Raw genomic sequence first — 11,702 nt, 5'->3', positions numbered from 1 at the left:
GTGGTAATCATGGGACTTGTGGGAGAAAAACACCTACCGAGTTGACTTTTCTGTCCACAAACATCGGGGGAAGAGGGAGCAATGGTAACTTTCTTCGACTTCAGGTCAGTTTTAGACCCACGACCGCTATTTACAAGACAAATTCCCATTTTTTTTGGTACCAAGTGTTTCTTCTAAATCACTGCCCTTATATTTATTTTGGTTGGTGATACCTTTCTTTAAAACACACACATTGTTGGTATACACATACATATCTTGGAATGGTCATTTTCGGCCTTAAGCTCCCACCCCCGTCCCGTTTCTAGAAGTTAAATCTGTTGCGAGGGACATTTACATCTTGCTTCAGAAGTCGACACAGGACAGGCTGTTACAGAGTAAATGAGCACATCAAGCTACAGCAAGCAAAAACACCTTCAGCTGGTCATGACAGCGCTCCTTGCTGGGAGGATGCTGGTGGTACAAATACAGATGTATTTAGATATGGGCAGTGATGCACTTAATTTATTTATTTTTGTGAATCAGTATACTATATAGAAAAACAGTATACAAATAAAGTGACTGATAGTGTTCCCTTTTTAATATGTAAAATGTTGGAGAGTATCACAAGATTAACATCTTCTGTAGACTGGGATGCTTTTTTCGTTCAGAGTTTCTTTTCTATTCTTTGGTCTTGGTTGTTGTTTCTCTGAAAAATTAAAAGACTCATGGTAAGGCTGTGAATTACTTTGCACCACATTTTAACCTCCCTATGGATTACAATCAAATATTAAACAGAAAACAAATATGCATGCCACTTTAATTCAGCTTCTGTCATTATTCACAAAGTGTGAATAAGCCACTTTACGGAGATTGAGAGAATGGTAGTATAATTCCAGTTCACTTTCTCTGTAGTCTAATGTGTAGCGTGAGAAGAACAGGAGGGAAAGTGTGTGTTTACCACTTCTCAGTCTGCCTCTGCTGGCCGAGAGACCAAAGGTAGCCCTAAAGACCTCTCTATCCAGCCCTCAGGACTCTACCCAGGCCACAGCCCCTCCACAGATTGCATCCCTCATGATCCCTGCTCTGCACTGAGGTGATTTTATCTGGCTGGAATGTGTCCTTTAACCTGACTGGATGAAGATTGGTATTTGGCTACACTCACTTTTGCCATACCCATCATTAGGAAGTGCAGTCCAGGAATATGGCTCAAAAGAGAATGTGGCCCTTGGACTGAAAAGGGTTCTCTATTGTGTATTGTTTCAGTGTTTCCTGGTGTCCAATGAAGCAGTCCGCCATTTTAGTCTATCTTATCCCAAAGGCCAAGACCCCCACCATAATCCTTAATAACTAAAGAACAGCCAAAATTGGGGAGGGGCAGAAGATAAGCAACTTCTCCTTCTTCTGGAATATGCTTCTGTGCAAGCTTTGAACAACAAATATGGCTATTACCTCTTTGCTTTGAGTGTGTGCAAACTCCTATCTTGTATGGGTATATTTGCCAAGGAGCCAGGATTCGCTGTGGCCCCATCAGTGAAAATCCAGGTTTGCTCTAGTATAATTATTTGTAGTTTGAGGAGGCAATGCTTGTCTAGTACTTGTAATCCCAGCTTGATGCTAGGATAAAATACCCAAGAGGGCAGTCTGATTCAATTTTTGTACACTGCAACAGGACCTAAGGGTGGAGGTGCTTTCTGAGCTTTCAGTGGGGTTCTTGCTTTGCCATTAAACTCATAGACAATTGTGATTTCTATGAACCACTTGGTTCATATTTGATTGAGATGAAAGGTTTCTAAGAACTATTTGTATTTAAGCGAACTTAACATTTTTTAAAAAACTTAACATTCTTTCTGATGGGCACAAATCCAGTTTCCCATTTCTGTGCTTCTGCTGATTCACTTGTTGACAAGTTGGTGTATCTTACCCTGGGAAATATTCATCAGACTTCCAAACAGGAGTAGCCCTGTTAGTCTGTTCTAGTAAAAACAATAAAATTTCTTCCAGCAGCTTAAAGACAAATGTATTGTTGCATAAACTTTCATGAACTAGGACATAGGAAGCTGCTTTATCCTGAATTAGATCACTGGTCCCTTTAGCTCAGTGTTGTCTACACTGATTGGGTGCAGCTCTTTCCCAACCGTACTGGAGATATTAGAGGCTGAACCTGGGACCTTTTTTATGCAAACCATGTGCTCTGGTACTGAGCTATGACAGCTTTCCACATTATCAGATGCATGAAATTGTAACCTTAGTTGGGAGATATATATGTACATATGGCTAGGTATGCATGTATAAAAACACAGGGAACAAATTGTTATGAAATGTAGAAAGTATACCTTGTGACAATTTAGTTATGGAGCAAACTACACGTTGCTATTTATATATATATTTTTAAAGTACTTATATTGGTCACATTCTCTTTGAAGAAAAAAGTCCCAGGGCCCCAATCCAGAATGTGGTCCAAATGTAGATTGGGGCCCTGCACCAGTGTCCTGGTGAAAATCCCACTACCCACTGCTTTAGCTGAGGCTTCCTATGCAGCAATGCAAAGGAAAGCCTTCAGTTTGGTGGCACCCCGGCTCCCTCCTCTCTGAAATATGATTTGTTCCTTTAAAAAAACAAACCTTTTGGTGTCAGCTGAAGACCAGGCTATTCACCCGTAATTTCTGTTGCAGTGTAGTGCCAAAATTGATGCCAATTTTAGTTTTGGTTGGCTATGTACTTTTCCACCTTGTTTTGCAATAATTGTATCATGGATGTAAATGTGTTAAAGGCAAATAGCAGCTGAGGGAGGCAAGTCTCGGCAGGGAACTGGCTAGGGCCACAATCCAAAAATGGAAATTGGTACTTACAGTGAACATCTATCATAGAATCATAGAATAGTAGAGTTGGAAGGGGCCTATAAAGCCATCAAATCCAACCCCCTGCGCAATGCAGAAATCCAAATCAAAGCATTTGCAGATTAGGTTGGAGGACATTCAGTTGAGAGGATGGCACCTCCCTCTGGATGTGATAGGCAGGGGTTTTAGAGCCTTTCACCTCCTCTTCCATGGGAGGAGTCGTCCTGTCCTCCAGTACTAACTGACAGAGCAGAGGACCACTCCTCAACCCCAAAAGGAAATGAACAAAAATATATAGGTCAGTCTGAGGCACAGGGAAAAAATGAGAGGTAAATCAACAACAGAACTATACAGAAGCAGGAAGACAAAGACAAGGACACAAACTAAACATCATGCGTAGCATGTAATACTACACATACTACATACATACATATATACTACAGAAGCCCTAAAAAACCTCATACCACACTCTAGAGGATAGCACCAAGGAAGAATGAATGGGTCAAATATCCTCCAACCTAATCAGCAAATACAAATTCACTGTAAGTACCAATTTCCATTTTTACCAGATTAGGCTGGAGGACATTCACTCGAGAGGATGTAGCAGAGCAGCGTGCCTCCAAAGGGAGAGCTTCTTTGAAAATAGGTTGTTGATGCACTACCCTCTGGACCTTCCTGCCAAATGCTGCATCAGCTCATGAGAATGAATCTCTCTTGTAATGTTTTACAAAAGTGTGTGGTGATGCCCAGGTGGCTGCCCTACAAATTTCCAATATTGGAACATTCCCCTTGTATGCCGCTGAAGTAGCAGCTCTCCTTAGGGAATGAGCAGTGGCCCCCTTAAGAGGGTCCTTCTCCAATGCTTTGTAGGCCAACAAGATTGCCTCTTTCAGCCACCTGACATCTTGTTGCCCTTGGAAAGACCAGAAAAAACCACAAACAATGCCTCTGACCTTCTGAATTCTAATGTCCTATCCAGATAAAATCATAAGGCCAGTCTGACATCGAGAGAATGCCACCTGCGCTCCTGGTGACATGAAGGGTTAAGGCAAAAGGAAGGAAGCACCACCTTTTGGGACCTGTGCAAAAAGAGAATTAACTTTAGGTATGAAGGGGGGGGGCAGGACACAAAATAACTTTGTCCTGATGAAAAACACAAAGTTGTGGATCTGAGGAAAAGGCTGCCAACTCAGAAACCCTCAGCGCTGATGTAATTCAACTAGGAACACAATTTTTACTGTCAACAAGTTAAGATCTCAACAGCTTACAGGCTCAAAGGGAGCCTGTTAACGTGGACAAAACCCAGTTTAAATTCCATGTAGGAAACTGGTGTACCACATGGGGAGAACCAGTTATTGTTGTTGTTATGTGCCTTCAAGTCGATTACGACTTATGGCGACCCTAAGAATCAGTGACCTCCAAGAGCATCTGTCATGAACCACCCTGTTCAGATCTTGTAAGTTCAGGTCTGTGGCTTCCTTTATGGAATCAATCCATCTCTTGTTTGGCCTTCCTCTTTTTCTACTCCCTGATGTTTTTCCCAGCATTATTGTCTTTTCTAGTGAATCATGTCTTCTCATGATGTGTCCAAAGTATGACAACCTCAGTTTCATCATTTTAGCTTCTAGTGATAGTTCTGGTTTAATTTGTTCTAACACCCAATTATTTGTCTTTCTCACAGTCCATGGTATGCACAGAGCTCTCCTCCAGCACCACATTTCAAATGAGTTGATTTTTCTCTTATCTGCCTTTTTCACTGTCCAACTTTCACATCCATACATAGAGATTGGGAATACCATGGCCTGAATGATCCTGACTTTGGTGTTCAGTGATACATGTTTGCATTTGAGGACCTTTTCTAGTTCTCTCACAGCTGCCCTTCCCAGTCCTAGCCTTCTTCTGATTTCTTGACTATTGTCTCCATCTTGGTTAATGACTGTGCCAAGGTATTGATAATCCTTGACAAGTTCAATGTCCTCATTGTCAATTTTAAAGTTACATAAATCTTCGGTTGTCATTTTTAGTCTTTTTGACATTCAGCTGTAGTCCTGCTTTTGTGCTTTCCTCTTTAACTTTCCACAGCATTTGTTTCAGACCATTACTGGTTTTTGCTAGTAATATGGTATTGTCTGCATATCTTAAATTATTGATATTTCTCCCTCCAATTTTCACACCTTCATCTTGGTCCAATCCCACTTTCCATATGATATGTTCTGCATATAGATTAAACAAATAGGGTGATAAAATACACCCCTGTCTTACAGCCTTTCCGATTGGGAACCAATCGGTTTCTCCACATTCTGTCCTTACAATAGCCTCTTGTCCAGAGTATAGGTTGCGCATCAGGACAATCAGATGCTGTGGCACCCCCATTTCTTAGGTTATTGATGCACTACCCTCTGGACCTTCCTGCCAAATGCTGCATCAGCTGATGAGAATGAATCTCTCTTGTAATGTTTTACAAAAGTGTGTGGTGATGCCCAGGTGGCTGCCCTACAAATTTCCAATATTGGAACATTCCCCTTGTATGCTGCTGAAGTAGCAGCTCTCCTTAAGGAATGAGCAGTGACCCCCCTTAAGAGGGTCCTTCTCCAATGCTTTGTAGGCCAACAAGATTGCCTCTTTCAGCCACCTGACATCTTGTTGCCCTTGGAAAGACCAGAAAAAACCACAAACAATGCCTCCGACCTTCTGAATTCTAATGTCCTATCCAGATAAAATCATAAGGCCAGTCTGACATCGAGAGAATGCCACCTGCGCTCCTGGTGACATGAAGGGTTAAGGCCATATTCTGTTCTTACAGTAGCCTCTTGTGCAGAGTATAGGTTGCGCATCAGGACAATCAGATGATGTGGCATCCCCATTTCTATTAAAGCATTCCATAGTTTTCTGTGATCTACACAGTCAAAGGCTTTGCTGTAATCTATAAAGCACAGGGTGATTTTCTTCTGAATTTCCTTGGTCCATTCCATTATCCAACCTAGGTTTGCGATATGATCTCTGGTGCCTCTTCCCTTTCTAAATCCAGCTTGGACGTCTGGCATTTCTCACTCCGTATATGGTAAGAGCCTTTGTTGTAGAATCTTGAGCATTACTTTACTTGCATGGGATATTAAGGCAATAGTTTGGTGATTACTGCATTCCCTGGGATTCCCTTTCTTGGAATTGGGAGAACCAATAAAACCCCCTTAATGAATATTTTGAACAGGGGATGGGAGGACAAAGTCTTGCCCCCTGAACAAGAAAGAAAGCTGCTTAGGGCGGCAGCCTGTCATTTTATTGTGTTGGCACTGAGACCCCTGTTTAGGTCCTCCTGAAGGAACCTGAGAAAGTCCTTAACATTCTTGGCAAGAGGGTCTATTCCAGATCGAGAACCCCAGCCAAGAAAAGCTTTCCAAGTAGCACTATAAATCCTGTTGGTAGAAGCTCTCCTAGAAGCTAACAAAGTGTTCAGGACTGGACCTGAAAACTCCAGATCCATTAACCAGACACTCTCATCCTCCAGCCTATTAGATGGAAGAGATCTGGTTGAGGATGGGACAACGGACCCTGAATCGGGGTCAGGGAGAGACGGGAGACACCAAGGTTCCTGAATGAACAGGTTCAACAAGTCTGGAAACCAAGGGCATCTTGGCCAAAATGGGGTGATTAAGATGACTTCCGCCTTGAGTTGGCAGATCTTCTGAATCGTACACTAAAGTAGGGCAAACCCATCTCGAAGGAATCCGTCCCGCAAGCCAGATGACATGGCAGGTGAGAGAAGAACCTCTGAACCTGGGTATTCTGTGGTGATGCAAACAGGTCTAGCACTGGGAGACTTCATTGCGCCATCACCTTCCAGAACACTCGAGGATTGAGTTGCCATTCTGCCTCCTTGATAGATGTGGAACTGAGCCAGTCCACCATCATGTTGTCAATCCCTGCCAGGCGTTCCACCTTGAGCGAAGCTATATGTTTCTCTGCTCAATCAAATTACCTGTTCACCTTGGCTATCAGTGCTTATGACTATGTGCCACTCTGCCTGTAGACATAAGATTTGGCAAATGTGTTATCCATCCTGATCAGTATGTATGCACCCTGAAAGTCTGAAGCAAATTCCTTCAGTGCTAACCAGATAGCCCTCAGCTTGAGGACATTGATACTTGTCTCCAATACAGACCACGTGTCCTGGAGCACCTGAGAACCCATGTGGGCACCACCATCTGCAGAGGCTCACGCCTATAGTCACAACCACCTGATGTGGCTTCTCTAGGGGCATCCACTCTGAGAGCCATTGGGGATCTGCTCACCACTGGAGGACCTTCTTCAGGGAGTGGGGAACCTCAACCAACAGCCATCTCGCAAAATTATCAGATTTTGGAGAGGCAGCAGAAAATGTTGTAACTTTCAAAAGTGAAATTGTGCCCACTGGATGAACTGAATTGAATTGAAGACACCCTCTCCGGTGTGAGATATATTTGAAAACTGAGCCATATCCACAAGACCTCCCAGATGAGTACAGTAATCACCTGCGAGGGGGAAATAGAGCTCTTGTCGTGATTGATGACAAACCCCAGTTCCTGAAGGCAAGCCAGAATGGCACTTGTGTCCCTTCAACAGCTGTCCTCTGATGGGGCCCACACAAGGATGTCATCCAAATATGGATGGATCCAAATGCCCCCAGTGTGGAGGTGAGCTACGATCACTACCAGGACCTTGGTGAGGACCCTTGGCGCCGAAGAGAAGCCAAAGGGCAACACCCTGTACTGGTAGTGATTGCCATTGTAACTGAACTGGAGAAACCTCTGGTGGCACAAAAAGGAGGTCAAAAACCAGAATGCTGGAAAGATGTGGCTTTATTATGTGCACAGTGGCACCAATAATTTCTTGTATATAAAAAAGAGAAATTTCTTTATAAAATATGTTAAAGCCCAACGCGTTTCAGCCTGTGTAGTCAAGCCTTCATCAGGGGCTAAAATACAAAACAATGAATATTCTTAAAAAAACATACTAACAACTTAAACACACACATTCATTTTGAGAAGGACACAGTTACAATTACAAAAATATTGCAGTCAAATATTGCTTTCATTATTTTCAAAATATAGTTATAAAACTCTAACAACTTAAATACATACTAACAACTTAAACACACTCATTTTCATTTCTGGGAGGACACAGTTTTTTATATACAAGAAATTATTGGTGCCACTGTGCACATAATAAAGCCACATCTTTCCAGCATTCTGGTTTTTGACCTCCTTTTTGTGCTTCCAGTGAATGCTTCACACTTTTTATCTTGTTATTTGAAACCTCTGGTGGGCCTGCTAAATTGGGATGTGGCGATATGCCTCAAAGAGGTCTACTGAGGTCATCCACTCTCCCTTTCTTAGTGCCCCCATGATAGATCGTAGGTTCTCCATTTTGAAGTGTTTTTTCATGACCCAATAATTGAGCCATTTTTAGGTCTAAAATGGCCTAAATATTGCTGTTCTTTGAGGCACTAAGGATTTTTTAAAATAAACCCCTGATCTCTGCATCAAGGATGGCACAGGTTCTATGACTTTTATCTCCAATAGGTGTTGAGTAGCTTGCATGTAATTTTGGTGCTTGTTCAGCTTCTGCTACTGAGGGGTAGGTACAGAAAGGTTGTGTGATACCCTGGAGAACTCCAGAGCATAATCCCGAGACATAGTCTCCAGAACCCATCTGTCCATGGCAATTCTCTGCCACAGGTGAGCATAGTACAACAGTCTCAATCCTACTGGAAGCTGCCTCAGACTCCTCAAGTATTCAGGCTGATGCAAGCTTCTTTCCCCTTCTGTGGAACTTGGAGGATCCAAAAGAAGAGTGCCCACCTGGAAGGCTGATGCCCCTCTCCTCTGGATGGCCCTCCCCATCTAGGCTTGTGGGATAAGAAACCCCTGTCAAAATAAAAAGTGCTTGGGGGAATGAAAAACTGGGTCTGTTTACCCTTTTGATCATCCCTTTTGGTTGACAGAAGTGCCTTCTGTTTCTCTCTGGTTTCAATGAGAGGGGTCTCACAAGACTCCCCAAAGAGCTTCATCCCAGAGAAAGTAAGGCTGACAAACCGAACCTGGGACCCAGAGTCCACTTCCCACTGTCTTAGCCAAATGTTCTGATGTGCCACAGTGGTGGAGGCCATAGAACAAGCCCCATATTGGAAGGCATCAAAAGATGCATCGGCTGCAAGAGCCGCAGCGTGGGAAATGTTCTTGAGACCGTCCTTTACTTCCTTAGGGAGAGCTTCTCTGGTGCCAATTCTTCTGCCCACATGAATGCCGCTTGTGAAAAACCTGAGGCTGTGGTGGCCGCATGGAACACCACTGCATCTGCCTCAAAGCTTCTCCAGAGAGCCCCCTCAACCCTTTTATCACATGGTTCCTTGGTGGCCCCCTTGCCTTCAGAAGGAATAACTGTTGGGCAGGTCAGGGCTACCGTGGGTGGATCTACGATGGGAAAATGCAGCTGCTGAATTATGCCATCCAAAAGCATGTAGTGCTTTCTCGCTAGTTTGGAAACCATATTTGCCTTGCTTGGGTTGGCCCACTCAACCCTACAAACTGCCTCAAATTGCTGGAAAGGGTACTTTCAGTGGTGTAGAAACTATAGTAGGGAAGGCCTTCTTAGCTCCCGCAGTACCGCAGAGAGAAGAGGAAGAGAAGACTCCACTTCATCAGCTTCAGTTTTACATACCTTCACTAGGAGGATCTGCAATATCTCGGGGGGGGGGGGATGGGATTGAGTTTGTGCTGCCTCAACCTTCTTGTCCAATAATACCCCTTCCTCAGAAACCAACTAAGGGGGAGGCTCTGGATCCCCTTTCCACTGAAGCATTAACAGCCCCCACATAAGCAGCATTAGTGTCAGTGATTGTCGGTATAGCTCCCTGAGAAACAGGTTGTGACACAGATGAAGCAGCCAGTGTTGGGTCCTGTATTGTGGCCTGTGTGGCCAAAGCTGGAAGGGCTTGAGGCTGAGGAGCCAATTGAGTAGCATGTACCTGAGTCTCAGCCACTACCTAGCCAAGTGTGGGTTGTGAATCTGTTCTAGAACATTTTGCAACTGGAGCGCAACTATCAGAGGAATGAAACCTGTCAGAGCGGAGAGAAGGAGACCTGTCAGAGCCACTAGAAGCACTGTGGTCTCTCACCCTCTGGCCTTTTAGAACCATGTTTCTTTGAGTTATGTCTGTGTTTGGATTTTTTTCTTCTGACGCCCTTTGGAAGAGGAGCTCCTGCCCCTGCCTCCATGGCCAGATCCCAGAGCATCATGGATCTCCTCAGAAATAAAAGACTTAATGCAGCTAAGAAATTTGAGGAACTCGCCTACGCCGGGAAAGCCCCCAACAGACTGTGGAGAAGTTGGATTGCTCGCCTCATCACAGAACATGCTGGGTGAAGGAGATATATTCTGCCCCTCTTGCCTGTGATCCTCCTGGGCAGAATCTTCTGACTCTGAATAGCCCCTCCCCTGAGAGACAGATGGACGAGAGGCTATAGATGCGGCAGGCGAAGCCATGATAAGAAAAAAACACAATTGCTCTCCTCGCCGCCGCGATAAGAAAAAGAGCGAGAAACAGCGTCCCCGGTTAGAGATAGGAGCAGGAACCCTGCAGTTCTCCCAGGCTGTTGCGCGCCCGATAGCGAGGGAAGCAGTACAGCCCGTAACACACCACCACCCCTCCCCCAAAGGGCCCTAGGGAGAGGCGAGGAAGCGACTACAGAGGCGATCCCAATCGGACCAGAGGAGCTGCAGGATCTCGCCGCAAACGGAGCTAACAACCATGCGGGGGTGGCGCTGAACACCCAAATAAATTGGCAGTCTTGCCTAATGTTGTTTGCATGACACGCCAAAGCTCCGAGGCTAGCTGGAAAAAAGGAAGCTGGCCGCTCAAACAAGTAGGCGGGCCTCCCCGGTGGCGTTTGCAAGACCCGCCAAAGTTACGGAGCCAGCAAGAGGATCCGAAAAACCACCACCCGCCGCTGGCCCAACAGACACAGGGGAAAGGAAAAGGGATTGGGGAAAGCAATTTTTTAATATAAAGGTTAAACAAACAGGAAGAGGAAATACATCAAATTTACAAAAGAAGGCTCAGACACAGGATTTTCTCCTTTAAAAAGACCCTATTACACACACCCCATAGGCAGAGTAGAACTGGAGGACGACTCCTGCCTTGGAGAGGAGGCAAAAGGTTCTAAAGACTCTGCCTATAATTTCCCGAGGGAGGCGTCGTCCTCTCAACTGAGCGTTCTCCAACCTAATCTTGCAAATCTGGAACATTTTTTAGATTAGGGTGCTCTTAACTACTACCACTACAAAGAGAAAATATCCAGTTTAAGCACATTTTCGAAAGCATGAAGAACATAACATGTAGCATTCACAACAGCAGTCAGACAATAGGGATGAGAGTGTTAAGTAAACTGATACCTGTAATGGGACAGGAAAGTTGTCCCTATTCGAGTCTGGAAGGAATGAAATCTCTTTGCTAAATTCTAATTCAGCAGTTCCACATCAGCAGAGGCTCTTGTACCACGTACCAAATATATTATGGCATGCAGAGGCACTGGCCTTCACGATTAGCCTTTATTGTATGTAAAAGTTTATTAGAATTGTTCTCTAACCAGTAGTTTTTTCAGCACAACTCCCCTGCTGCCATTGCTTTTAATTAGTCATTAGGGTTAAATTAGATGCAGCAGCAGCAGAAGCAGGAAGGGGATGTAGTGCATGGAATACTTCTCTTCCCCACCTCATTGGTGTTACTCCTAGCCTTTGAGTCTGACTTACAGGAACTAAATAGGCCTTAAAGTGGCGGAGGCCAGGATGGAGGGTAAATTCCGCTCCCAAATGCTTTAAATCCCTCCTCTCTCATACCCCACACATCCT

The 11,702-nt window shown here is 44.4% G+C and overlaps 1 long non-coding RNA gene across 1 annotated transcript; it reads right to left on the bottom strand.

The window, feature by feature from the left end:
* Nucleotides 1–486: 486 nt before the first annotated feature.
* On the bottom strand, nucleotides 487–11,574 carry LOC133387435 (uncharacterized). Its single transcript, XR_009763481.1, has 2 exons — nucleotides 11,247–11,574; nucleotides 487–685 (listed from the first exon to the last, which is right to left on the bottom strand). It is a non-coding gene; the product is annotated as an uncharacterized LOC133387435 (long non-coding RNA).
* Nucleotides 11,575–11,702: the final 128 nt, after the last annotated feature.

Source organism: Rhineura floridana, chromosome 6 (genome assembly GCF_030035675.1).
Source record: "Rhineura floridana isolate rRhiFlo1 chromosome 6, rRhiFlo1.hap2, whole genome shotgun sequence".
In the NCBI taxonomy this organism is placed as follows: Eukaryota; Metazoa; Chordata; class Lepidosauria; order Squamata; family Rhineuridae; genus Rhineura; species Rhineura floridana.
This window is presented reverse-complemented; position numbering and strand designations above follow the sequence as displayed.